The sequence below is a fragment of the Phyllobates terribilis genome, unplaced genomic scaffold (assembly GCF_046119375.1).
Source record: "Phyllobates terribilis strain yellow unplaced genomic scaffold, ASM4611937v1 Scaffold_5__5_contigs__length_657084704, whole genome shotgun sequence".
Classification (NCBI taxonomy): Eukaryota; Metazoa; Chordata; class Amphibia; order Anura; family Dendrobatidae; genus Phyllobates; species Phyllobates terribilis.
This window is the reverse complement of record NW_027362765.1, coordinates 207,397,301-207,423,970: the sequence shown is the minus strand read 5'-3', so window position 1 is coordinate 207,423,970 and position 26,670 is coordinate 207,397,301. Positions and strand designations below refer to the sequence as shown.

At 44.7% G+C, this 26,670-nt stretch overlaps 1 long non-coding RNA gene across 1 annotated transcript in view; it reads right to left on the bottom strand.

The window, feature by feature from the left end:
- The window catches only part of LOC141271055 (uncharacterized), a 42,097-nt gene extending 17,498 nt beyond the window's left edge, over positions 1-24,599 (bottom strand). The window contains exon 1 of the long non-coding RNA XR_012321813.1: positions 24,476-24,599. This is a non-coding gene — a long non-coding RNA (uncharacterized lncRNA). The remainder of the gene's footprint in view (positions 1-24,475) is intronic.
- Positions 24,600-26,670: the final 2,071 nt, after the last annotated feature.

Below are 26,670 nucleotides of genomic sequence, written 5' to 3'. Positions count from 1 at the left end.
CTAACAGTGCAGAATATTATCGGGCAGAAATATAAGGACAGGAATGAATTGTGTCACAGGGATAATCTCACTCATCAAACACACCCACCTCACCTCCATCTCCATGCAGGATAAAGAATACTGCATACTATTGTGTCTTTGTGAAGGAAAAGCCTGTGGTTGTGTGTGCATAGAAGTGTGCTGCTAAAAGATGTAATCTATGCTGAATTATGCTACTGAAGAGACTGTAATACTGTGCCTTGTGAAGAAACTACTGTATTGTTACTGGAGCCGGTTGCTCAAGAAACTCAGACTGTACTGTAATGAAGTTTGTTGCTGTAATATCCCTGAATTGCACTGGCCGTGTTTAAGATTAAATTCCACTGTTAAACTGTTGAAAAAGACTCTTGTCAGATGTGTCTGGTCAGCAAATTAATCTATTGTGTGCCTGAGAGAAGCTGCAGCCTATGGTCGCCATGAGTAACGGTTCTCCCAGGATACCAAAGAATTCATGAAACTCGTCTCACCCTATCTGAACCTAGCGGCGTGCGTGCAACACAACAATTCTTTAAGAAAGTTTAAATCCAAACGACAGATCCCACAACTGTAGCATGTTTATCCATTCCAGTCGGTAACTGATCTCCAGCACTCCATATGCCATGCATCCATCCATTCTTCCAGGTCTTCAGTCTCGATCCTATTCCATCAATGTCATTCCACCCAACTCCCACTAAACATGTGGCTTCTTTTCTCCTTCACTGTGATCAGCCCCCTGAATGGTAGAACTGATTTCACCCTCCCACCCCCATAGCTAAGTGTACATTAGTGGAGGTATTTTCTCAGGTCGAACCCATCATCTGGATCTGCATGTGAAACTCCCTGTGGTGACGGCTCTACCGGATCTTCTTTCAACACTCACACAATGGGCCAAGACATTGTTTAAACAATGGTTTAAGGCTTCTGAGATACTGATGAGATTACTGGAATGCTGGACACTTTACAAGTAAAATTAGTGTACATAAACCGACGAGGAAACAGAACATTAATAAAACACAGCAAGCAAATCTTTAATAAAACACAATAATAATATTGACAGAAATAGAGTTCTGTGATGGAAAAGTCTCATAGTCTTTAGTAAGTACGCAGCTCCTCACAGAAGTCTCCCCCTTCATTTATTTTTTAATAGATTAACAATAAAACTACAATTTTATCTCCAATTGAATTTGGAAGCTGGAACTGATTTTAAAGATAGTCTCCCCACTCTACAATCCAGATTTGTTAGAGATAACTTGGTTATTTCTATATCTCTCATTTTAAGTCAAAGTAAGTCTATGAAAAACTGAAGCAATTTATTGATATTTCTCTCTTGTTTTACATACCACCATTTAACAATGTGTGCCGTATAAAATATTATTCTCAAAATACAGCATTAAATTAACTACATGAGATGTTAACATTATGCATTTTTCTCACATTTCCTTTTGTACAAAATCCTATCAAGACAGCCTTGTTACAAGAAGCCATGTTAAATCAAAGCCTCCGGAGCCTAATTAAAAGATCTGATTTATTACAGCGTAAGTAGAGAGATTTTCATATCAACATTTACATAAAGATCATCTTTGTCTCATGAGTTTTCGTGAGCCGATGAAAAGCTAAAGGATTTTTTTTCCCGAAGTCTCTCGGTATTAAATCCCCCAAACTTGAATTTTATTTGAGGCTGTTAAAGTGTAGCTGGATTATGAATGGGTCAGATGGCTGAGAACTTTAAATGTGAAACAATGCAATTGTTGCTGATTATACTTTTTCTGGAATATTTTAGCAATTTTTTTTAAGATATAGTCAACAGTTTCCTTAATTGTTGAAGCATTGATCAATTTAGCCCCTTGCTGACCTCCTGAAATCTTTTCAGTTGGCAAGAGGTTATACACCATATGCACAAAATAAGTCTTGACCTATAAACTGGTTATGGTTTTACATAAAGAACCAAAAGCAGCTCAATTATTTTTTGCACTGAGCTGAAGAAGCTTCATAAGTTAACCTCTTTCTCTTTAATCATGTATATGGTCAAATATTCATGGCCTAGCAGAATCAACAATCTGGTATGTTGAAATTCTCATATCCCTGCTACACATGGAAATCTGTTAGGACTCCTGCCAATAAATGTAATAAATGTCCATGTGCTGTCCGAAAGCAAAAATGATAGCATACGGCCAACGCAAAGACCAAACCATGTCAACGTGGTAGTTTACATGAGTTTTTATATACAGATTGAAGCTATGCATGTAATAAATTGCAGCATGAACTACTTAGATCCGTATTGTGGATCAGACTCGCCCATTATGAGTCAATGGATTTGTGAAAACCGATCACATACGGGTAAACATGCATATGCCATGAGTTTTCATGAATAACATTTTAACTAAAAAGATAAGAAACTGTATTTGACCTCTATTATTTGTTGAATTGTACATGTAAAAAAAACAGATGTCATACAGATGTATGGAATGGGCTTACAGATTGCATGCAGACATAAAAAATGGACATACTGATGGATTGCAAACGTATGACAAATTATCAATTTTGAATGTAAATTTAAATTTTGAATGTAAAATAGACGAACCTGACCTTAGACTGAGATCATATCCTGATAACTGGGTATACCAAACGTAAATTGGGAGTGTTTAAAGATATTACTAGAATCCAGCAGTAATTTTATACCTTCTAGAAACAAAATGTCCATGAACAAAAAGAAGCCATTATGGTTAAATAGGGTAGAATTAAGTATAAGACAAAAACTAAACTCTAAAATCTTGAAGGCTGAGAGGTCAGAAATATAATTCCAAGAGCAGAGGTGAACCTTGACTTACCTGCACCCGTTGAAAAATTCAGGTTGATGGTTTAAGTAGTCATCATTAGTGTTGAGCGAACATGCTCGACACTGTTTGGTACTCGCCCGAGCATCACGCTACTCGGGATGATCGGCGAGCACCGAACATTTCCGGGTTACTCGGGCGGGAGCTCGGGTCTCCGCCCTGCATGTTTGGCGCTCTTTACAGAGCCAATGAACATGCAGGGATTGCCAGCCAGTCACTGTAATGCTGCAGCCATGCTGGTTGTGGGCATTACAGTGATTGGCTGGCCGCACAGCGTCACCTCGAGTATTTAAAACGGGGCGCCGCCATCTTGGACACAGTCGCTCCGGATTAGACAGTGTAGGGACAGCGCCGCTGATTTAGGGAGAGATATAAACTGTGAAATAGTTAGTGTAGGGTCTGTAAAGGCTGCCAGAACAAACAAACAGTCCTTTTCAGGACTAATATCCATCCCAGATACCAGGCAGGCAGGCTGTATAGGAGACACAGTGGTTATACCAGCAAACGCTGCATTACAGTCCTGTGTGCTCCTGTTGCTGAAATTGCTGGACTTAGCACCAGGTGTCGGGGGCCAGAAAAAATCCTTTTTTTTTTCATCTGAATCCTCCTTTTTTTTTCCTCCTTCACACTGTACAAATACCCGTCTTATTAACCTTTTGGTGTGTCCGCCCCCCCCCCAACAAAAAGCGTGTCTCTGATTTTTCAGACACAAATATAACTGTTGAAAATAGTCTGGTGTAGGCTAGAGAAACAGAAGTGTTGTTTTGCACTTCCACGGTTCAAACCTTTGTATTATCCATTTTGGGCCATTTGTATCTAAAAAAAAAAACAGTTTGAGTGTGTCGCTCACTGTTCAGCCGCAAATATCTCTATTTAAAAAAGTGTGGTATACCCCAGTAAACAATAACTGTGGTTTTGCCATCCCACGGTAAAAAATCTCTATTATTCAGCTTTTGGTAGTTTTTTCCGTAAAGAAAAACAGTAGTGTCTCCTGACTGTTGTGACACAAAAATATATCTGTTGAAAATAGTCTTGTGTAGGCCCGACATCCCAGTGTGGTTTCGCAGTTCCACGGGTCAAATCGCTGTACTATCCAGTTTTGGGCCTTTGGTATCTAAAAAAAAAGCAGTTTGAGAGTGTCGCTCACTGTTCAGCCGCAAATATCTCTATTTAAAAAAGTGTGGTATACCCCAGTAAACAATAACTGTCGTTTTGCCATCCCACGGTAAAAAATCTCTATTATTCAGCTTTTGGTAGTTTTTTCCGTAAAGAAAAACAGTAGTGTCTCCTGACTGTTGTGACACAAAAATATATCTGTTGAAAATAGTCTTGTGTAGGCCCGACATCCCAGTGTGGTTTCGCAGTTCCACGGGTCAAATCGCTGTACTATCCAGTTTTAGGCCTTTGGTATCTAAAAAAAAAGCAGTTTGAGTGTGTCGCTCACTGCTCAGGCGCAAATATCTCTATTTAAAAAAGTGTGGTATACCCCAGTAAACAATAACTGTGGTTTTTCCATCCCACGGTAAAAAATCTCTATTATTCAGGTTTTGGTAGTTTTTTCCGTAATGAAAAACAGTAGTGTCTCCTGACTGTTGTGACACAAAAATATATCTGTTGAAAATAGTCTTGTGTAGGCCCGACATCCCAGTGTGGTTTCGCAGTTCCACGGGTCAAATCGCTGTACTATCCAGTTTTGGGCCTTTGGTACCTAAAAAAAAGCAGTTTGAGTGTGTCGCTCACTGTTCAGCCGCAAATATCTCTATTTAAAAAAGTGTGGTATACCCCAGTAAACAATAACTGTGGTTTTGCCATCCCACGGTAAAAAATCTCTATTATTCAGCTTTTGGTAGTTTTTTCCGTAAAGAAAAACAGTAGTGTCTCCTGACTGTTGTGACACAAAAATATATCTGTTGAAAATAGTCTTGTGTAGGCCCGACATCCCAGTGTGGTTTCACAGTTCCACGGGTCAAATCGCTGTACTATCCAGTTTTGGGCCTTTGGTATCTAAAAAAAAAGCAGTTTGAGTGTGTCGCTCACTGTTCAGCCGCAAATATCTCTATTTAAAAAAGTGTGGTATACCCCAGTAAACAATAACTGTGGTTTTGCCATCCCACGGTAAAAAATCTCTATTATTCAGCTTTTGGTAGTTTTTCCGTAAAGAAAAACAGTAGTGTCTCCTGACTGTTGTGACACAAAAATATATCTGTTGAAAATAGTCTTGTGTAGGCCCGACATCCCAGTGTGGTTTCACAGTTCCATGGGTCAAATCGCTGTACTATCCAGTTTTGGACCTTTGGTATCTAAAAAAAAAGCAGTTTGAGTGTGTCGCTCACTGTTCAGCCGCAAATATCTCTATTTAAAAAAGTGTGGTATACCCCAGTAAACAATAACTGTGGTTTTGCCATCCCCACGGTAAAAAATCTCTATTATTCAGCTTTTGGTAGTTTTTTCCGTAAAGAAAAACAGTAGTGTCTCCTGACTGTTGTGACACAAAAATATATCTGTTGAAAATAGTCTTGTGTAGGCCCGACATCCCAGTGTGGTTTCGCAGTTCCACGGGTCAAATCGCTGTACTATCCAGTTTTGGGCCCTTGGTATCTAAAAAAAAAGCAGTTTGAGTGTGTCGCTCACTGTTCAGCCGCAAATATCTCTATTTAAAAAAGTGTGGTATACCCCAGTAAACAATAACTGTGGTTTTGCCATCCCACGGTAAAAAATCTTTATTATGCAGGTTTTGGTAGTTTTTTCCGTAAAGAAAAACAGTAGTGTCTCCTGACTGTTGTGACACAAAAATATATCTGTTGAAAATAGTCTTGTGTAGACCCGACATCCCAGTGTGGTTTCGCAGTTCTACGAGTCAAATCGCTGTACTATCCAGTTTTGGGCCTTTGGTATCTAAAAAAAAAGCAGTTTGTGTCGCTCACTGTTCAGCCGCAAATATCTCTATTTAAAAAAGTGTGGTATACCCCAGTAAACAATAACTGTGGTTTTGCCATCCCACGGTAAAAAATCTCTATTATTCAGCTTTTGGTAGTTTTTTCCGTAAAGAAAAACAGTAGTGTCTCCTGACTATTGTGACACAAAAATATATCTGTTGAAAATAGTCTTGTGTAGGCCCGACATCCCAGTGTGGTTTCGCAGTTCCACGGGTCAAATCGCTGTACTATCCAGTTTTGGGCCTTTGGTATCTAAAAAAAAAGCAGTTTGAGTGTGTCGCTCACTGTTCAGCCATAAATATCTCTATTTAAAAAAGTGTGGTATACCCCAGTAAACAATAACTGTGGTTTTGCCATCCCCATGGTAAAAAATCTCTATTATTCAGCTTTTGGTAGTTTTTTCCGTAAAGAAAAACAGTAGTGTCTCCTGACTGTTGTGACACAAAAATATATCTGTTGAAAATAGTCTTGTGTAGGCCCGACATCCCAGTGTGGTTTCGCAGTTCCACGGGTCAAATCGCTGTACTATCCAGTTTTGGGCCTTTGGTATCTAAAAAAAAAGCAGTTTGAGTGTGTCGCTCACTGCTCAGCCGCAAATATCTCTATTTAAAAAAGTGTGGTATACCCCAGTAAAAATAACTGTGGTTTTCCTCTTCCACGGTTCTAATCTACTCTTTATTACCCTTTTCCATTGATAGTGCAAGTGTAAGCTATTTTACTTCATTTACAATGGGCAAGGCGCGTGGCAAGGGACTTGGAAGTGGACGTTCTGGTGATGGTTCGTGCAGAGGACGGGGCCGTGGCCAAGGTGAAAATCTGCCACAACCAACAGCCACATCTTCTCGCTCCCACTTCTTGACCGAATTACTAGGGAAGCACAGAACAACACCAGTATTGAGAACTGATCAGTGTGAACAGGTTATTAATTGGATAGCAGACAATACTTCCAGTTACCTGGGCACCACCACCTCCGGTCTGTCTTCCACACGGTCAACTATTAGTAGCCGTGAGTCTCGACCGCATACTCCTCCTCACCCTGATGCTCCTTCCTCCCACCATGCCGAGTGTCGTCAGACAGCAAGTGATCCCACACTTGGACACTCTGAAGAGCTGTTCACTGGTCCATTTCCATATTTGGGCTCCTCGCCTGATACGCTTGAAGTGGTGGAAGAGGAGATCCCATGTTGCGATGCCCAAATATTTGAACAGCCACGGCCACAGGAAGTCGACGTTGCCAATCTGTCACAAGAGGTGGACGATGACGAGACACAATTGCCAGGAAGTGAGGAGGAGGATCGTGGTGCGCAAGTGGAAGAGGAGGAGGTGGTGGATGATCTAGTAACTGACCCAACGTGGAAGGAGGACATGCAGAGTGAGGCCAGCAGCACACAGGGGGAGGGAGGCAGAGTACCCCAACAGGCAGGAAGAAGCAGTGTGTTGGCCGCAGACAGAAGGCAGGCAACCGTTCCCCGTAACACCAACACGAGGGGCGTTGCCAGTACAAGCGGTGTGAATTACCTCTATGATGGACTCCTTGCCAGAGACGGACTACACCTCAACAAACCCGGGAAACACACATTCGCCAGGAGACTCGCAACACTCATCAGGAGGGCGTTAAACTAGAAGAAGAGGGGATGGGAAGAAAAACGCCGGACACGAACATGCAACCAGAGGACATACTAATGAAAGATATGAAGTGCGACAAAGAAGGTCCAAGACAAGATACTTGGAAGGAAGGTAAGAAAATTTCTAATACAATCCACAGGGAGAAGATTGGAACAAAACAAAATCGTGTAAACTGCGTGCTAGCAAATGCCAGGAGCCTGACAAACAAGATGGATGAACTGGAAGCAGAAATATCTACAGGTAACTATGACATAGTGGGAATAACCGAGACATGGTTGGATGAAAGCTATGACTGGGCAGTTAACTTACAGGGTTACAGTCTGTTTAGAAGGGATCGAAGAAATCGGAAAGGGGGTGGAGTCTGTCTATATGTAAAGACGTGTCTAAAGCCTACAATACGGGAGGATGTATGGGAGGGAAATGAGGAGGTCGAGTCCTTATGGGTGGAAATACATGGGGCAAAAAACAATAATAAAATTATCATAGGAGTCTGTTATAAACCACCAAATATAGCAGAAGCCACGGAAAGTCTATTAATGAGACAAATAGACGAAGTAGCAAAAAATAACGAGGTGATTATTATGGGGGACTTCAACTACCCCGATATAGACTGGGAAACCGAAAGCTGTAGATCTCAGAAAGGAAACAGGTTTCTGTCAATTATCAAAGACAATTATTTGTCACAACTTGTGCAGGAACCAACTAGAGGGAAGGCCCTTTTAGACTTAATATTAACTAACAGGCCAGACAGAATAACTGAGGTGCAGGTTGGGGGGCACCTGGGAAATAGTGACCACAACATTATACAATTCCACATGTGCTTCAGTAGGGTGCCCAGCAAGGGAGTCACAAAAACACTGAACTTCAGGAGGGCAAAGTTTGATCAGCTAAGAGATGCCCTTCACCTTATAGACTGGGATATTATCTTCAGTAATAGGAGCACGGATAGAAAATGGGAAATTTTCAAAACAGTCCTACATAGTCACTGTAGAAGGTACATACCTTATGGGAATAAAAGGGCTAGGAATAGGAGGAAGCCAATGTGGCTAAATAAGGAAGTCAAGAGGGCAATGAAAAACAAAAAAAGGGCTTTCGGTAAACTTAAACAAGAAGGCAGCGAGGAAGCGCTAATAACTTATAGGGAAAAAAACAAAATCTGTAAGAAACAAATAAGAATAGCAAAAGAGGAGACAGAGAGACTAATTGCCAAAGAAAGTAAAACGAATCCCAAACTGTTCTTTAACTATATAAACAGTAAAAGGATTAAAACTGATGGAGTTGGCCCATTGAAAAATAACCTGGGTAAAATCATAGAGGGCGATGAGGGTAAAGCAAACCTACTCAATAGCTTCTTCTCCACTGTTTTCACAAAAGAAAACAATTTATCGGAGGAAATGCAAAGTGATAAAGTAAACCCTCCGCTAAATATCACCCACCTAACCCAGGAGGAAGTTCAGAAACGCCTAAATAATATCAAAATAGACAAGTCACCAGGCCCAGATGGCATACACCCCCGGGTACTAAAAGAATTAAGTAATGTGATAGACAGACCGCTGTATCTTATATTCAAGCACTCTTTATGGACAGGGACTGCCCCACTAGACTGGCGCCAAGCAAATGTGGTACCAATATTCAAAAAGGGGTCTAAAAGTGACCCTGGGAACTATAGACCAATCAGCTTAACGTCTGTTGTGGGTAAATTGTTTGAAGGATTTCTTAGAGATGCTATTGTAGAATATCTTAATGATAATAACTGTCTAACTCCATATCAACATGGATTCATGAGAGATCGCTCCTGCCAAACAAACCTGATTGCCTTCTACGAGGAGGTGAGCTCACAGCTGGACCGGGGAGAGTCAGTGGATGTTGTATACCTTAACTTCTCCAAAGCGTTTGATACCGTGCCACACAAAAGGTTGGTATATAAAATGAGAATGCTTGGTCTGGGGGATAATGTGTGTAAGTGGGTAAATAGCTGGCTGAGTGATAGAAAGCAGAGGGTGGTTATCAATGGAGTAAGCTCAGGGTGTGTCAGGGTTACTAGCGGGGTGCCTCAAGGGTCTGTCTTGGGCCCTATATTATTTAATATATTTATTAATGATCTAGTGGAAGGGTTGCATAGTAAAATAGCAATATTTGCAGATGATACTAAACTTTGTAAAGTAGTTAACACAGATGAGGATAGGGCACAGCTACAGGAGGATTTAGATAAATTGGGGAGTTGGGATAAAAAATGGCAAATGGGGTTCAATGCCGATAAATGTAAGGTCATGCACATGGGAAAGAAAAACAGCAGTCACCCATACATATTAAATGGGAAACCGTTGGGGAAATCTGACATGGAGGAGGACCTGGGCGTCTTGGTTAATAGCAAATTAAATTGGAGTGCCCAGTGTCAGGCAGCAGCTGCGAAGGCAAATAGAGTCATGGCATGCATCAGAAGAGGAATAGGGGCATATGATGAGAACATTGTTCTTCCTCTGTATAAAGCGCTGGTAAGGCCGCACTTAGAATATTGTGCACAGTTCTGGGCTCCGGTGCTCAGGAAAGACATATTGGAGCTAGAGAGGGTACAAAGGAGGGCGACTAAGGTAATAAAGGGAATGGAGGGACTAGAATACCCAGAGAGGTTGTCAAAATTAGGCCTATTTACGTTGGAAAAGAGAAGGCTTAGGGGAGACCTCATAAACATGTATAAATACATCAGGGGGCAGTACAGAGATCTCTCCCATGACCTGTTTATACCAAGGATGGTGACAAAGACGAGGGGGCACACTATGCGTCTGGAGGAAAGGAGGTTCCTGCACCAGCATAGAAGGGGATTCTTTACGGTCAGAGCCGTGAGACTCTGGAACTCTCTGGGAGAGGAAGTGGTGATGTCCAACTCACTTAATGAGTTCAAGAGAGGCCTGGACGCCTTTCTTGAGAACAATAAAATTACATCTTATGCTTAGTGATAGTTAATTAATCCAGATTGGTGTCGGGAAGTGAATTTTTTCCTCAATGATGTCAATTGGCCTATACCGCATGTTTTTTTTTTTTGTTTTGTTTTGTTGTTTTTTTGCGTTCCCCAGGATCAACGCTGCGGAATAGCTGCAGTGCACAAGAAATAGGCTGAACTGGATGGACGCTTGTCTTTTTTCGGCCTTATAAACTATGTAACTATGTAACTATGTCTTCCAGAGTCTGGAATTTTTTTAAAGAGTTTGCTGATAACCCCAAAAATGCCATATGTTCCACCTGCCATGCCAGCATCAGCAGGGGTGACAAAACTACCAGCCTGACCACCACCAGCATGATCAGGCACATGGCAGCAAAGCACCCGACTTTGTGGGGCGAAACCCAGGGTCCACGACCAGTGTCAGCGGGTGTCACCACTGCTTCTTCCACTGTTGTGCATGCAATAGAACCCCCTGTTGTGTGTGCAAGGCAATCCCCTGTCCATACTGCATGTAAAGATGCCCCCTCCTCTCAGTCTTCACTTGTTATGGCAGTTTCTCAAGAAACAGCATCAACGTCCACGTCCACGTCCCACCGCAGCGTTCAATTGTCCATATCCCAGACCTTTGAACGAAAGCGGAAATTCGCAGCTAACGCCCCACAGGCCACAGTCCTAAATTCGCACATTTCACGACTGCTTGCATTGGAAATGCTGCCTTTTAGGCTGGTGGAGACGGAATCCTTCTGCAATCTTATGGCGGTGGCCGTCCCTCGGTACTCGGTCCCCAGCCGACACTATTTTGCCCGGTGTGCCATCCTCGCACTACACAAGCACGTGTCCCAAAGCATCTGCCGTGCCCTCAACAACGCAGTTACTGGGAGAGTCCACCTGACAATGGACACGTGGACAAGTGCTTGTGGCCAGGGACAGTACATCTCTCTGACGGCACACTGGGTAAACATAGTGGAAGCCGGGACCCAGTCGGACCTTGGGACGGAACACATCCTCCCCACACCGAAGATTGCGGGCCCTATGTCAGTCAGAGTTGCCCCCACAGTGTACAGCTCCTGCGCATCCTCCTCCTCCTCATCATCCAAATTTTTAAAAATGAGATTCTCAAAGCACAATCGTTAACAATCCCGAAAAGTAGGAAGAATGGGAAGCATTTAAGGAAACCAGGATGGATGAACACAGAACTTAAACACATGCTAAAAAGAAAGAAAGAAATGTTTATTAAATGGAAAGAGGGAGGCATATCTAAAGAAGATTATAATGCAGTCTGCAGATCCTGCAGGGCACGTATCAGGTTAGCTAAAGCTGACAATGAATTAAGGCTTGCAAGAGATGTCAAAAGCAATAAAAAAGGATTTTTGGGGGTATGTCAAAAGTAAAAGAAAAGTCAAAGATGCTATAGGAGTTTTACAGGATGAAAATGGAGAAATGGTAAGAGAGGATGTTGAGAAGGCCGAACTTTTTAATTCCTATTTTGCATCTGTTTTCTCTCAGAAAGAAAATGTAACATCAACTGATTTTCACTGTCCTTTTAAAGGAATAGAAGAATCCAAGTTATCTGTAAACAGAAAGATTGTGAGGGAATATTTAGCTAACATAAATGAGTTCAAGTCTCCAGGTCCAGATGAATTACACCCCAGAGTACTGAAGGAGATCGTAGAAGAAATTTTAGAACCACTCTCCATAATCTTTGAAAATTCTTGGAGAACAGGAGAAGTCCCAGAAGACTGGAGAAGAGCAAATGTTGTTCCTATCTTCAAAAAGGGGAAGAAGGTGGACCCAGGGAACTATAGGCCGGTGAGTCTGACTTCTATACCAGGAAAGATCTTTGAACAAATTATTAAACATCATGTATGTAAGTACCTGGATAAGAATGAAGTGATTAACCAGAGTCAGCATGGGTTTGTAACTAACAAGTCATGTCAGACTAACTTAATTTCCTTCTATGACAGAATCACTGACTGGGTGGATCAGGGAAATGCTGTAGATATAGTATATCTTGACTTCAGCAAAGCATTTGACAAAGTATCTCACACCATCCTTATTGAAAAAATGACCAAGTATGCAATGGACCAGGCAACTGTTAGGTGGATTCATAACTGGCTTAGTGATCGGACTCAAAGGGTGGTTGTAAATGGCTTCACATCCAGCTGGATGAATGTCTCAAGTGGGATACCACAGGGCTCTGTCCTGGGACCTGTATTGTTCAACATCTTCATCAATGATTTAGATGAAGAAATTGAGGGTAAACTGATTAAATTTGCTGATGACACAAAGCTAGGAGGGATAGCTAATACTAGAGAAGAGAGAGAGAGGATTCAAAAAGACCTAAATAAACTGGAGCAGTGGGCAGCAACCAACAGAATGGTTTTTAACAGGGAAAAATGCAAAGTACTACATCTGGGCAATAAAAATGAAAAAAGCATATACAGAATGGGAGGAATAGAGCTAAGCAACAGTACATGTGAAAAAGACTTAGGTATACTAATAGATCATAGACTGAACATGAGTCAACAGTGTGATGCAGCAGCAAAAAAGGCAAATACAATTCTGGGATGTATTAACAGAAGCATACAGTCTAGATCACGTGAAGTCATTATCGGTCTTTACTCCTCTTTGGTCAGACCTCATTTGGAATACTGTGTACAGTTTTGGGCACCACATTTTAAAAAAGACATAGACAAACTGGAACAAGTTCAGAGAAGAGCGACCAGAATGGTGACTGGTCTGCAAACCATGTCCTATGAGGAACGGTTGCAGGATTTGGGAATGTTTAGCTTGCAAAAAAGAAGACTGAGAGGAGACTTAATAGCTGTCTACAAATATGTCAAGGGCTGTCACATTGTAGAAGGATCATCTTTATTCTCATTTGCACAGGGAAAGACTAGAAGCAACGGGATGAAACTAAATGGGAGGAGACACAGATTAGATATTAGAAAAAACTTTTTGACAGTTAGGGTGATTAATGAGTGGAACAGGCTGCCACGAGAGGTGGTGAGTTCCCCTTCAATGGACGTCTTCAAACAGAGGCTGGACAGACATCTGTCTGAGATGATTTAGTGAATCCTGCTTTGAGCAGGGGGTTGGACCAGATGACCCAGGAGGTCCCTTCCAACTCTACCATTCTATGATTCTATGATTCTATGATTCTATGTTCAGCCTCCATCTCAGATATCACCACATCAGTTACAAGCTGGAAGCATTGCAGTACTGCCTCCGCCAAGCGGCAACAGGCTGTGCTTAAACTCATAAGGTTAGGTGATAAACCTCACACTGCTTGTGAGTTGTGGACAGCTGTGAAAGAGCAGGCAGATCTGTGGCTGAGACCGCTGAACCTACATCCCGGCATGGTCGTGTGTGACATTGGCCGTAACCTGGTGGCGGCTCTGAGGCGAGGTGAGATCACACACGTACCATGCCTGGCTCATGTGCTTAATCTCGTGGTTCAGCGGTTTCTTAAATCGTACCCCGAGTTGCCAGATCTGCTCGTGAAAGTACGCCGCCTGTCAGCTCATTTTCGCAAGTCAGCTACAGCTTCCGCCGCCCTTGCTGTGTTGCAGCAGTGTTTGAAACTTCCGGCACAACGACTGGTGTGTGATGTCCCCACACGTTGGAACTCTACCCTCCACATGTTGCAAAGGATTTGTGAGCAGAAGAGAGCAGTTGTGGAGTACCAGCTGCAACAAGGCCGTCGATATTCAGGTCAGACTCCACACATAAGACCTCAGGAGTGGACCTGGATGTCTGACATATATACCATCCTGACAAACTTTGCGGAGGCCACCAAGATGGTGAGTGGCGATGACGCCATCATTAGTGTCAGCATCCCACTTGTCTGTCTTTTGCAACACTCTCTGCAGAGAATTAAAGAGGAGGCATTGCAGCCAGAGTATGATGAGATGGATCAAGAAGCCGTAGTGGGCGATTACACACAGCCCAGCCTCATCTCATCCCAATGTGCATTGGGGGACAATGAGGGAGAGCAGGAGGAGGAGGAGGAGGAAGAACAGGAGCTGCTATCATGCGTTGTAGACGGTAGTACCTGTACAAGTGTCATACCGTCGGTTCAGCGTGGGTGGCCTGAGGACAGGGGGGAGGAGGAAGAGGAGGAGGAGGAGAGCATGGTCAGTCGTCATCTTGGTGAGGAAGTCTTGCCCGTTACCAGTCTGGCACGCATGGCTAACTTTATGTTACGCTGCCTTAACCGTGACCCTCGCGTTGTCAAAATGTTGGGTGACAGTCATTACTGGTTGGTGACACTTGTAGACCCCCGCTACAAGGAGAACTTTCACTCTCTTATTCCTGAGGTGGAGAGGTCTACAAAAATTTGGGCAATACCAGAAGGCCCTTGCTGCAGAACTCTTAAAAAAATTCCCATCTGAACACGCTAGCGGCAGAGGTCACAGTTCGTTGCTCAACCAAGGCGTACAGGCGAGAGAGATGCAACTCCAATCCAGCAGAGGCAGGGGAACACTGTCAACGTTCTGGGACAGTTTTCTGACACCCGCCCAGCTTACAGGCCCTGAGGCGCGGGGTACTCTCACAAGGAGTGGAAAGTTTCAAAAGATGGTGAGGGAGTACCTTGCCGATCGTACCAGCATCCTCCGTGATTCCTCTGTGCCTTTTAATTATTGGGTATCCAAGCTGGACACTTGGAATGAACTCGCTCTGTACGCCTTGGAGGTCCTGGCCTGCCCTGCCGCTATCGTGTTATCGGAGCGTGCTTTTAGTGCCGCTGGGGGAATTATAACTGATAAGCGCATTCGCCTGTCAACTGACAATGCTGACAAGCTGACCCTTATCAAAATGAACAAGGGCTGGATTGGGCCAGACTTCTCATCACCACCAAATGACAGCAGAGTAACATAAAGTCAAATCCACTGTGCTATTTTGGGAGGTGTATTCACATGCACCGCTTCATACCCACACATGGGTATACGCTTCCTCGTTTCGGCTGTTTAATCTTCTTCTCCTTATCCTCAGCCTCCTCCACCACTATACCACCAGGGTGCCAGCATTGCAAGTTCCTCCATCCTTATTTTTGGCAGCTTTTGCTGGGAAAGCATAAGCAAATACTATGGGACACCCACTCCCCAATAATGGGACTTATGTTTGTAATATGCTGTACTGCATGGCTCTTGTAAGGGGCATTGCAAGTTGCTCCGTCCTAATTTTTGGCAGCTTTTGCTGGGAAAGCATAAGCAAATACTATGGGACACCCACTCCCCAATAATGGGACTTATGTTTGTAATATGCTGTACTGCATGGCTCTTGTAAGGGGCATTGCAAGTTGCTCCGTACTAATTTTTGGCAGCTTTTGCTGGGAAAGCTTAAGCAAATACTATGGGACACCCACTCCCCAATAATGGGACTTATGTTTGTAATATGCTGTACTGCATGGCTCTTGTAAGGGGCATTGCAAGTTGCTCCGTCCTAATTTTTGGCAGCTTTTGCTGGGAAAGCATAAGCAAATACCATGGGACAACCACTCCCCAATAATGGGACTTATGTTTGTAATATGCTGTACTGAATGGCTCTTGTAAGGGGCATTGCAAGTTGCTCCGTCCTAATTTTTGGCAGCTTTTGCTGGGAAAGCATAAGCAAATACTATAGGACACCCACTCCCCAATAATGGGACTTATGTTTGTAATATGCTGTACTGCATGGCTCTTGTAAGGGGCATTGCAAGTTGCTCCATCCTAATTTTTGGCAGCTTTTGCTGGGAAAGCATAAGCAAATACCATGGGACACCCACTACCCAATAATGGGACTTATGTTTGTAATATGTTGTACTGCATGGCTCTTGTAAGGGGCATTGCAAGTTGCTCCGTCCTAATTTTTGGCAGCTTTTGCTGGGAAAGCATAAGCAAATACTATGGGACACCCACTCCCCAATAATGGGACTTATGTTTGTAATATGCTGTACTGCATGGCTCTTGTAAGGAGCATTGCAAGTTGCTCCGTCCTAATTTTTGGCAGCTTTTGCTGGGAAAGCATAAGCAAATACCATGGGACACCCACTCCCCAATAATGGGACTTATGTTTGTAATATGCTGTACTGCATGGCTCTTGTAAGGGGCATTGCAAGTTGCTCTGTCCTAATTTTTGGCAGCTTTTGCTGGGAAAGCATAAGCAAATACTATGGGACACCCACTCCCCAATAATGGGACTTATGTTTGTAATATGCTGTAGTGCATGGCTCTTGTAAGGGGCATTGCAAGTTGCTCCGTCCTAATTTTTGGCAGCTTTTGCTTGGAAAGCATAAGCAAATACTATGGGACACCCACTCCCCAATAATGGGACTTATGTTTGTAATATGCTGTACTGCATGGCTCTTGTAAGGGGCATTGCAAGTTGCTCCGTCCTAATTTTTGGCAGCTTTTGCTTGGAAAGCATAAGCAAATACCATGGGACACCCACTCCCCAATAATGGGACTTATGTTTGTAATATGCTGTACTGCATGTGACGCGCCCCCTGGGCCGTGTGTACACGAGTGTGGGATACCCGGTGCTGGGTCTCTGGGGTCTGTAGTCTCCGTGGCGGTGACCCGGTCCCGTGGCTCAGGCTGGTCAAACCAGTGGAAGTCTTTCTTAGGTTTTGAGGTTAATTGTCCGACTGCGCCACCCGTGGATTGCGGTCAGGGAGTACCACCGCTGCGAGGCAGACCGCTGAGGCTGGTGTTGTGTGCGCAGCATAGAATGGGATAACTCCCCTCTGGAGGAGTATAGCCTCAGGGCAGTGAGTGTGGATGATAGGGGTGATGGTGCACGAGCGCAGCAGGAATGACTCAGAGTCTTTGCAGTGCAGTTCAGGGTCTTTACTGATGAATATAAGGTAGACCCTCCTGGGAGTACTGGCTAGCATAAGAGGCCTGGTCAGTCTGTGAGCAAGCAGGAGTTCCCCTGGCCAGGTGGAGTTGTAGGCCTCCCCATCTGTCTGCACTCTTCCTGGCTACCTTGCTGTAAGCGGGTAGAAGTAGCCCACGTCCCTGAGTGTACCGTGTAGTGCTCACCCGTATGGCTGGTGACTTGGGGCCTTCTCTTAGCCTTCGCTCCATAACGGCGGTGCTGGTCCCTTGCTTGTGACTGAGCCTCCGGGCTTCTATGGCCAGAGGACCTGAATTCCCCTGCCGGCTGGTTTCTGCTGCTGGATATATAAGTCCTCACAGCTTCGGACTCCTGTGTCCGGTTCCTATTGTCTTCTGCCAGGGCGAGCTCTGCTCAGCTTCCAGCCCCTGGTCTTTAGCTCCTAGCTCCTACAGAGCTCCTTGCTGTTACTTTCCCTTGCTCTCACTCTGACTCTGACTGTTCTCTGACTCACTCAACCCCGCCACAGATCCAGTTTATAAGGGCAGAATTCTCCCCTCCCAGGATTGGGGCAGGAGGATGTTGCATGTTTAAGGGATCCTGACCAGGAAACCTCCCACTTGCTCTCCGACGTAATATCTCTATTACTGTGGTGACCAGACCCCTGGGGTGCCACACATGGCTCTTGTAAGGGGCATTGCAGTTCCTCATAATTTTTGGAAAGCCTTCCATTCACTGCTTAGGCCAACAGTGCACAGGAGACCCAGTTGCTATAAATGGAAAAAAAGGTTTAGTTAACACCCTCTGACCTCAATGTCATTTCCAAGGGGCATTGGAGTGGCTCGAAATTTTTGGTAGGCATTGCACTCACTGTATGCCCTATAACTGTGTAGCCGAACCGCTCCTTTTGTTACAGAAACATATCCTACAAGACATATCTGGTTGACTGGCCTGATATTGATGTGAATGGTCCCTGTTCCTCCTGCTCTTTCTCCTTTGCCACTACCTCATCCATCATTTATCACCTGAAGCTTTGTTTTAACGGGAGTCATAGAACTTGGATAGTAGCAGGAAAACATCCAGCAATCCTCGGAGGAGGTAGGATATGCGCCAAAACGCTGACCACCTCAGGCCTAGCCGCTACTACATACATGCGCTTGCATTACAACAAAACAAAGCAGATGCTAACTTCTATCATCCTCATCATGCTCCTCACCTTGGCACTCTCAACTCCCCTGATGGAGAAGCCAGGGCCCACCGGAGGAGTCTGATAGTCCGGTGGGCTCGGCCAATGCTGCCCTAAAGCAGGCCAGGCTAAGAAAAGTGTGGGAAAGGTTACCGGGACAAATAGGGGTGGCTGGGGACCGAGTATGGACACCCGGCCACCTCCTGGAGGCTGGGGAGCAAGCGGGGACACCCGGCCACCAGGCGGCTGGGGACTGAGTATGGATACCAGGCCGCCGACACAGCCATGGCTTGGAGGCCAGATTCCGCCTCCACATGCCTAAAAGGCCCAATTTAAAGTGCAAGCAAGCAGTATGGTATTGCAGCCTGGGGGTGGGTGGGTGGCAGGCTGCATACTTGCGCTTGCATTGCAAGGAATGGGAGAGGTACAATTGAACACTGCCCTGGGACAAGGACTTGAATGGGGATAGTTGCAAGTCTGCAACGACAGGTGCAAGGTGGGAGGCATCTTCGCATGTACCATGAACAGGGGTTTGGCATGCACACACTACAGCGGAATAGGCTCTCCTTCCCACTAAATGCACTGGGGAGGGCACAGGTAATGTTTTGGTATACGCGCTTAATCTTATGTATAAGGCACACCAGGACAAATATGGGCGGCTGGGGACTGAGTATGGATACCTCGCTGCCGAAGTAGCCATGAGGTAGTGGCCAGCTTCGGCCTCCTCCAAACTAAAAGGCCCCATTTCAAGTGCAAGCTAGCAGTATGGAATTGCAGTCTGGGGGTGGGTGGGTGGCAGGCTGCACACTTACACTTGCATTAAAAGAAAACATAGCAGATGCTAACTTCTGTCATCATCATCATGCTCCTCACCTTGGCACTCTCAACTCCACCGATGGAGAAGTCAGGGCCCACCGGAGGAGTCTGGTTCTCTGGTGGGCTCGTCCAATGCTGCCTAGAGCAGGCCGGGCTAAGAAAAGTGTGTGGGGGGATGTTCCAAGGAGAAATAGGGGCGGCTGGGGACCGTTTATGGACACCCGGCTGCCCCCAGGTGGCTGGGGACCGTGTGTGGACACACGGCCGCGGGGCGGCTGGGGACCGAGTATAGACACCCGGCCGCCGGGCGGCTGGGGACTGAGTATGGATTCCAGGCCGCCAACACATCCATGACGTGGTGGCCAGATTCCGCCTCCACATGCCTAAAAGGCCCAATTTAAAGTTCAAGCAAGCAAGCAGTATGGTATTGTAGCCTGGGGGTGGGTGGGTGGCAGGCTGCATACTTGAGCTTGTATTGCAAGGAATGGGGGAGGTACAATTGAACACTGCCCTGGGACTAGAACTTGCATGGGGATAGTTGCAAGTCTGCATCGTCTGATGCGGTAAGGATCACTTATGATGGGCACACTTTTAGACAGTGACCTGGGAGTCAGAGATGCTTCCAGGGGTCTTCCCCATGCTGTTTTCAGCACTTTATGCATGTGTCACACAGCACATGGCCAGATAAGGTTGTAAAATGTTAAAATGACATTTCACGGTGAATGCATTTGTCATAGTTGAAAGCAATACAAAAGTGCAAAAACGCATAAAAAATGCTACTTGTGAACATAGCCGAAGGTGTGGAGGAGTATTTTTGTTTTTGGTCATTTATTTTAACTTATACACAAGTCTTTACCCTGGAAAGGATGTTCCTTAACATATTTCACAGGAAAAAAGTTTCACTTTCGTTTTTGAACGTTTTATTGTGAGCCTGTAAAAGTGGCTTAATACCTCTGACCACGTTGTTGACAGCAGTGACCTGGGGGTCAGAAATGCTTCCTGGGGCGATCGCCATGCTGTCCCCATGTCATATGAGCACTGTCACTATCGTTTTGGGCACTTGTTAGCCTTTTAAAAGACTGCCACCGCAAAAATGCTCGAGTCTCCCATAGACTAACATTGGGCTCGTTGCTCGGGTCGAGCACCCGAGTATCACGGCGAGCTCGGCCCGAGCTTCGAGCACCCGAGCATTTTAGTGCTCGCTCAACACTAGTCATCATGTGTTGTTCGTTGGACAACCAAGGAGTACAGGCGAGAGAGACACAACTTCAATTCAACAGAGGCAGGGGAGCACTGTCAATGTTCTGGGAGAATTTTCTCAGCTCCTCCCATCGCACAGGCCCTGAGGCGCGGAGTACTCTCACAAGGAGAGCAAAGTTTGGAAAGATGCTGAGGGAGTACCTTGCCGACCGTACCAACATCCTCCGTGATTCCTCTGTGCCTTATAATTATTGGGTATCCAAGCTGGATACGTGGAATGAACTGGCTCTCTATGCCTTGGAGGTCCTGGCCTGCCCTGCAGCCAGCATTTAACAGAGCGGGTTTTTAGTGCCGCTGGTGGAATTATAACTGATAAGCGCATCCGCCTGTCAACTGAAAATGCCGACAAGCTGACTCTTATAAAAATGAACAAGGGTTGGATTGGGCCAGACTTCTCAACACCACCGAATGATGGCAGTGTAACATAAACTCAAATCCAGTGTCTTTTCTTGAGAGGTGTATTCCCATGCACCTTTTCACACCCAGACATGGGTATACACTTCCTGATTTTGGCTATTTGCTCTTGTCCTCCTCCTTCTCCTCATCCTCCACCACCATATCACCAGGGTGACCGTGGTCCGTGATGCAATTTTTTTAAAGAGTGTTTATGATGCCCGTAAGAACATTTTTTTATACAGTATGTTCATGTATACCCCCAGGGGTAAATGTTTGTCAGCCCATACACTTAGTGCATGGGCATTACAAGTACAGGAAGCCCGCTCCTTTCTAATGGGAGCATTTTTTATGATGCCCTCCTCCACGTCTCTTCCAAGGGGCATTGGAGTGCTTCCCTATTTTTGGCAGCCCTTGCATTCACTGCATAGGTAAACACAATGGGAGACCCACTTCCTAATAATGGGAACATTGTTTTCAGGAGGCCCTCTGACCTCCACGTCTCTTCCAAGGGGCATTGGAGTGCCTCCAAATTTTTGGCAACCCTTGCATTCACTGCATAGGCAAACACAATAGGAGACCCACTTCCTAATAATGGGAACATTGTTTTCAGGAGGCCCTCTGACCTCCACGTCTCTTCCAAGGGGCATTGGAGTGCCTCCAAATTTTTGCCAACACTTGCATTCACTGCATAGGCTAACACAATGGGAGGCCCACTTCCTAATAATGGGAACATTGTTTTCAGGAGGCCCTCTGACCTCCACATCTCTTCCAAGGGGTATTGGAGTGCCTCCAAATTTTTGGCAACCTTGCATTCACGGCATAGGCAAACACAATGGGAGACCTACTTCCTAATAATGCTAACATTGTTTTCAGGAGGCCCTCCTCTAAGTCTCTTCAAAGGGATATTGGGGTGCGTCCAAATTTTGGGCAGCCCTGCCACTCACTGCATACGCAATAACAGTATAGGAGACCCACTCTTTAGTAATGGGAACAATAAAACATAGCCGGCTGATGGCTGTCTAAGAATAATGAGGGCCGACTGCTGGCCTTTAAGAATAGTAAAGGCCTCCTGATGGCCCTATAAAAATAGGCTTTGTGACTTTCAGAGTCCCTTCTTAATAAATGAAACATGATGTGTCTGATGATGTCTCACACACCACATGGCCAGATAAGGTTGTAAAATGTTAAAATGACATTTCCTGGTGAATGCATTTGTCATGGTTGAAAGCAATGCAAAAGTGAAAAAACGCATCAAAAACGCTACGTGTGAACATAGCCCAAGGTGTGGAGGAGCATTTTTGTTTTTTGGTTATTTATTTTGCTTTATATACAAGTCATTGCCCTGGTTGGGATGTTCCTTAACATATTTCCCAGGAAAATCCATTTTGGTTTCATTTTGGTATGTTTTATTGTGAGTCCGTAAAAGTGGCGTAATACCTCTGACAACGTTGTTGACAGAAGTGACCTGGGTGTCAGAAATGCTTCTAGGGGTCTTCCCCATGCTGTCCCCATGTCATTTGAGCACTGTTCCCATCGATTTGGGCAATTTTTAGGCCCTCTGCAGACCGCCGGGGGGAGCCGCCTGAAAAATACTCAAGTTTCCCATAGACTTACATTCGGCTTGTTGCTCGGGTCGAGCACCCGAGTATTCCAATGTGCTCGACCCGAGCATTGAGCCCCCGAGCATTTTAGTGCTTGCTCATCACTAATTTAGACCCTTTGCTCAGTATTGAGTAGAAGCACCCTTTTGAGCTAGCACAGCCATGAGTCTTCTTGGGAATGATGCAACAGGTTTTTCGCACCTGGATTTTGGGATGCTCTGCCATTCTTCCTTGCAGATCACCTCCAGTTCCGTTAGGTTGGATGGTGAACGTTGGTGGAAAGCCATTTTCAGGTCTCTCCAGAGATGCTCAATTGGGTTTAGATCAGGGCTCTGGCTGGGCCAGTCAAGAATGGTCAAAGAGTTGTTCTGAAGACACTCCTTTGTTATTTTAGCTGTGTGCTTAAGGTCATTGACTTGTTGGAAGGTGAACCTTCGGCCAAGTCTGAGATCCAGAGCACTCTGGAAGAGATTTACATCCAGGATATCTCTGTACTTGGCCGCATTCATGGTTCCTTCAATTGCAACCAGTCATCCTGTTCTTGCAGCTGAAAAACACCCCCATAGCATGATGCTGCCACCACCATGTTTCACTGTTGGGATTGTATTGGGCAGGTGATGAGCAGTGCCTGGTTTTCTCCATACATACTGCTTAGAATTATCACCAAAAAGTTCTATCTTCGTCTCATCAGACCAGAGAATCTTATTTCTCATAGTCTGGGAGTCCTTCATGTGTTTTTCAGCAAACTCTATGCGGGCTTTCATATGTCTTGCACTCAGGAGAGGCTTCCGTCGGGCCACTCTGCCATAAAGGCCAGACTGGTGGAGGGCTGCAGTGATAGTTGACTTTGTGTAACTTTCTCCCATCTCCCTACTGCATTTCTGGAGCTCAGCCATTGTGATCTTGGGGTTTTTCTTTACCTCTCTCACCAAGGCTCTTCTCCCACGATTGCTCAGTTTGGCTGGATGGCCAGGTCTAGGAAGACTTCTGGTGGTCTCAAACTTCTTCCATTTAAGGATTATGGAGGCCACTGTACTCTTTGGAACCTTGAGTAATGCAGAAATTCTTTTGTAACCTTGGCCAGATCTGTGCCTTGCCACAATTCTGTCTCTGAGCTCCTTGGGCAGTTCCTTTGAGCTCATGATTCTCATTTGGTCTGACATGCACTGTGAGCTGTGAGGTCTTATATAGACAGGTGTGTCCCTTTCCAAATCAAGTCCTATCAGTTTAATTAAACACAGCTGGACTCCAATGATGAAGGAATAGAATCATCTCAAGGAGGATCACAAGGAAATCGACAGCATGTGACTTAAATATGAGTGTCTGAGCAAAGGGTCTGAATAATTATGACCATGTGATATTTCAGTTTTTCTTTTTTAATAAATTTGCAAAAATGTCTACATTTCTTTTTCAGTCAAGATGAGGTGCAGCGTGTACTTTAATGAGAAAAAAAATGAACTTTTTAGAATTTACCAAATGGCTGCAATGAAACAAAGACTGAAAAATTTAAAGGGGTTTGAATACTTTCCGTAACCACTGTATATGCAAATTTTCACAGATACAGCCACGTGCCAACTAACTTCTCTACCTAATTATCTCAGTATTAAATGAAAAACTACAGCCTCTGCTTCATCGAGAGAAGCAGGAAGAAAAGCTAGTTAGATACAGTGCTTAATTTTATAATTAATGCTCCTAACATAAATACAGTTGCAGTAATCCTTAACTTGTCAGATGGCACAACACTTTATTAACATATGTATTAGGTTATCTGACAAGTTATGAATTGCTATATGTGTACAGGGTCAGAACCACAATCAGTACATGAATACATCAATAGAACCACTAATATGTGAACAATTCACAAAAACCACAAATATTACAGAAATATATCACCAGAGCCACCATCAGCATATGAATACACCAATAGAACCACCACTACTGGAGTTGTTGTTAACAAACATCATCAGACTGTGCACCATACAGGAACCACAGTACTGATAAGACATAGTCAGTATCACAAATCAACATTTACATCCAGTTACCTTACAGGTGACATTTTCTCTGATTGCAGTCATTCTCTATTTTTTCTTCTACATCTTGTCCAGATGACATGATGATTTTTCACATCCACAGCTCGTCTCTGCAGACTTCCCTCTTCTCCATAAAGAAAAAAAGTGTTTTTTCAGCTCACCATTAGATGAATTCCTGTGGCTTTGGGTGTGGACTCCAGGATGGTGCTCTGATAAAGTGGCTGTGGTAATCAACAAAAAACAGGGATCCAGCAACAGACATCCAAATGAGAATCTGAATGTGTGTTAAAACTTCATGTTTATTAGAATTCCTTTAAAATCATGCTGTTAAAATTGTAGATCCAGGGGATTACGCGTTTCGAACAAAAATGTCCTTAGTCATAACACTCCAAACTCCACTATGGTGAAGACCAAAGAGCCGTCGAAGGACACCAGAAACAAAATTGTAGCCCTACACCAGGCTGGGAAGACTGAATCTGTAATAGGCAAGCAGCTTGGTGTGAAGAAATCAACTGTGGGAGCAATAATTAGAAAATGGAAGACATACATGACCACTGATAATCTCCCTCGATCTGGGGCTCCACACAAGATCTCACCCTGTGGGGTCAAAATGATCTCAAGAACGGTGAGCAAAAATCCTAGAGCCACACGGGGGGACCTAGTGCATGACCTGCAGAGAGCTGGGACCAACATTGCACAGGCTACCATCAGTAACACGCTACGTGGCCAGGGACTCAAATCCTGCAGTGCCAGACGTGTCCCCCTGCTTAAGCCATTACATGTCCGGGCCTGTCTGAAGTTTACTAGAGAGCATTTGGATGATCTAGAAGAGTATTGGGAGAATGTCATATGGTCAGATGAAACCAAAGTAGAACTGTTTGGTAGACACACAACTCGTCATGTTTGGAGAAGAAAGAATGCTGAGTTGTATCCAAAGAGCACCAAACCTACTGTGAAGCATGGGGTGGCAACATCATGCTTTGGGGTTATTTCTCTGTCAAGGGACCAGGATGACTGATCCGTGTACATGAAAGAATGAATGGGGCCATGTATCGTGAGATTTTGAGTGCAAACCTCCTTCCATCAGCAAGGGCATTGAAGATGAAACGTGGCTGGGTCTTTCAGCATGACAATGATCCCAAGCACACCACCAGGGCAACGAAGGAGTGGCTTCGTAAGAAGCATTTCAAGGTCCTGGAGTGGCTTAGCCAGTCTCTATATCTAAACCCTATAGAAAACCTTTGGAGGGAGTTGAAAGTCCGTGTTGCCCAGCGACAGCCCCAAAACATCACTGCTCTTGAGGAGATCTGCATGGAGGAATGGGCCAACAGACCAGCAACAGTGTGTGCCAACCTTGTGAAGACTTACAGAAAACATTTGACCTCTGTCATTGCTAACAAAGGATATATAACAAAGTATTGAGATGAACTTTTGTAATTGACCAAATACTTATTTTCCATCAAAATTTGAAAAAAAAATATTTTCAGACAGTGTGATTTTCAGGATTTGTTTTCTCATTTTGTCTCTCATAGTTGAGGTCTACCTATGATGTCAATTACAGGCCTCTCTCATCTTTTTAAGTGGGAGAACTTGCACAATTGGTGGCTGACTGAATACTTTTTTCCCCACTGTATTTCCCAATCATCTGCTGTATTTTAACCCTTCTGAAGTCTGCATTGCATCTCCATGCCTGCATTGCTCTGCTATTCATTGGTATATCTTTCCCATTCATCTACATATTTTAAGCCATGATGCTTTAACCCCTTAATAACATCTGACATACTAATACACGTCTGTGCCCTGGGACTTAAGAGCCAGACCCGTATTAGTACGTCATCGCGATCGCGCGCGCACACAGGCAGTGCGGGCGCGATCGCCGCCGGGTGTCAGCTGATTGTCACAGCTGACACCCGGTACTATGTGCAGGGAGCGGTCCTGCACCGCTCCCAGGACATTAACCCCCGCGATGCTGCGATCGAAGTCGATCGCGGCATTGCGGGGGCAAGGGGAGGTGATCGCCGATACTCACCTCCTCTTCCGGCTTCCAGCGCAGTCTGCAAAGGCTTCCCGGGTGTTGCCATGACGACCCGATGTCGTCATGACAACATCCGGGTCACCAGAGAGCAGGAAGATTGCTTGGACATGCGCAGTGCATCTCCAAGCAATCTTCACACTGTGCACTTCTGACAGCCTTCATGGCATAGGGA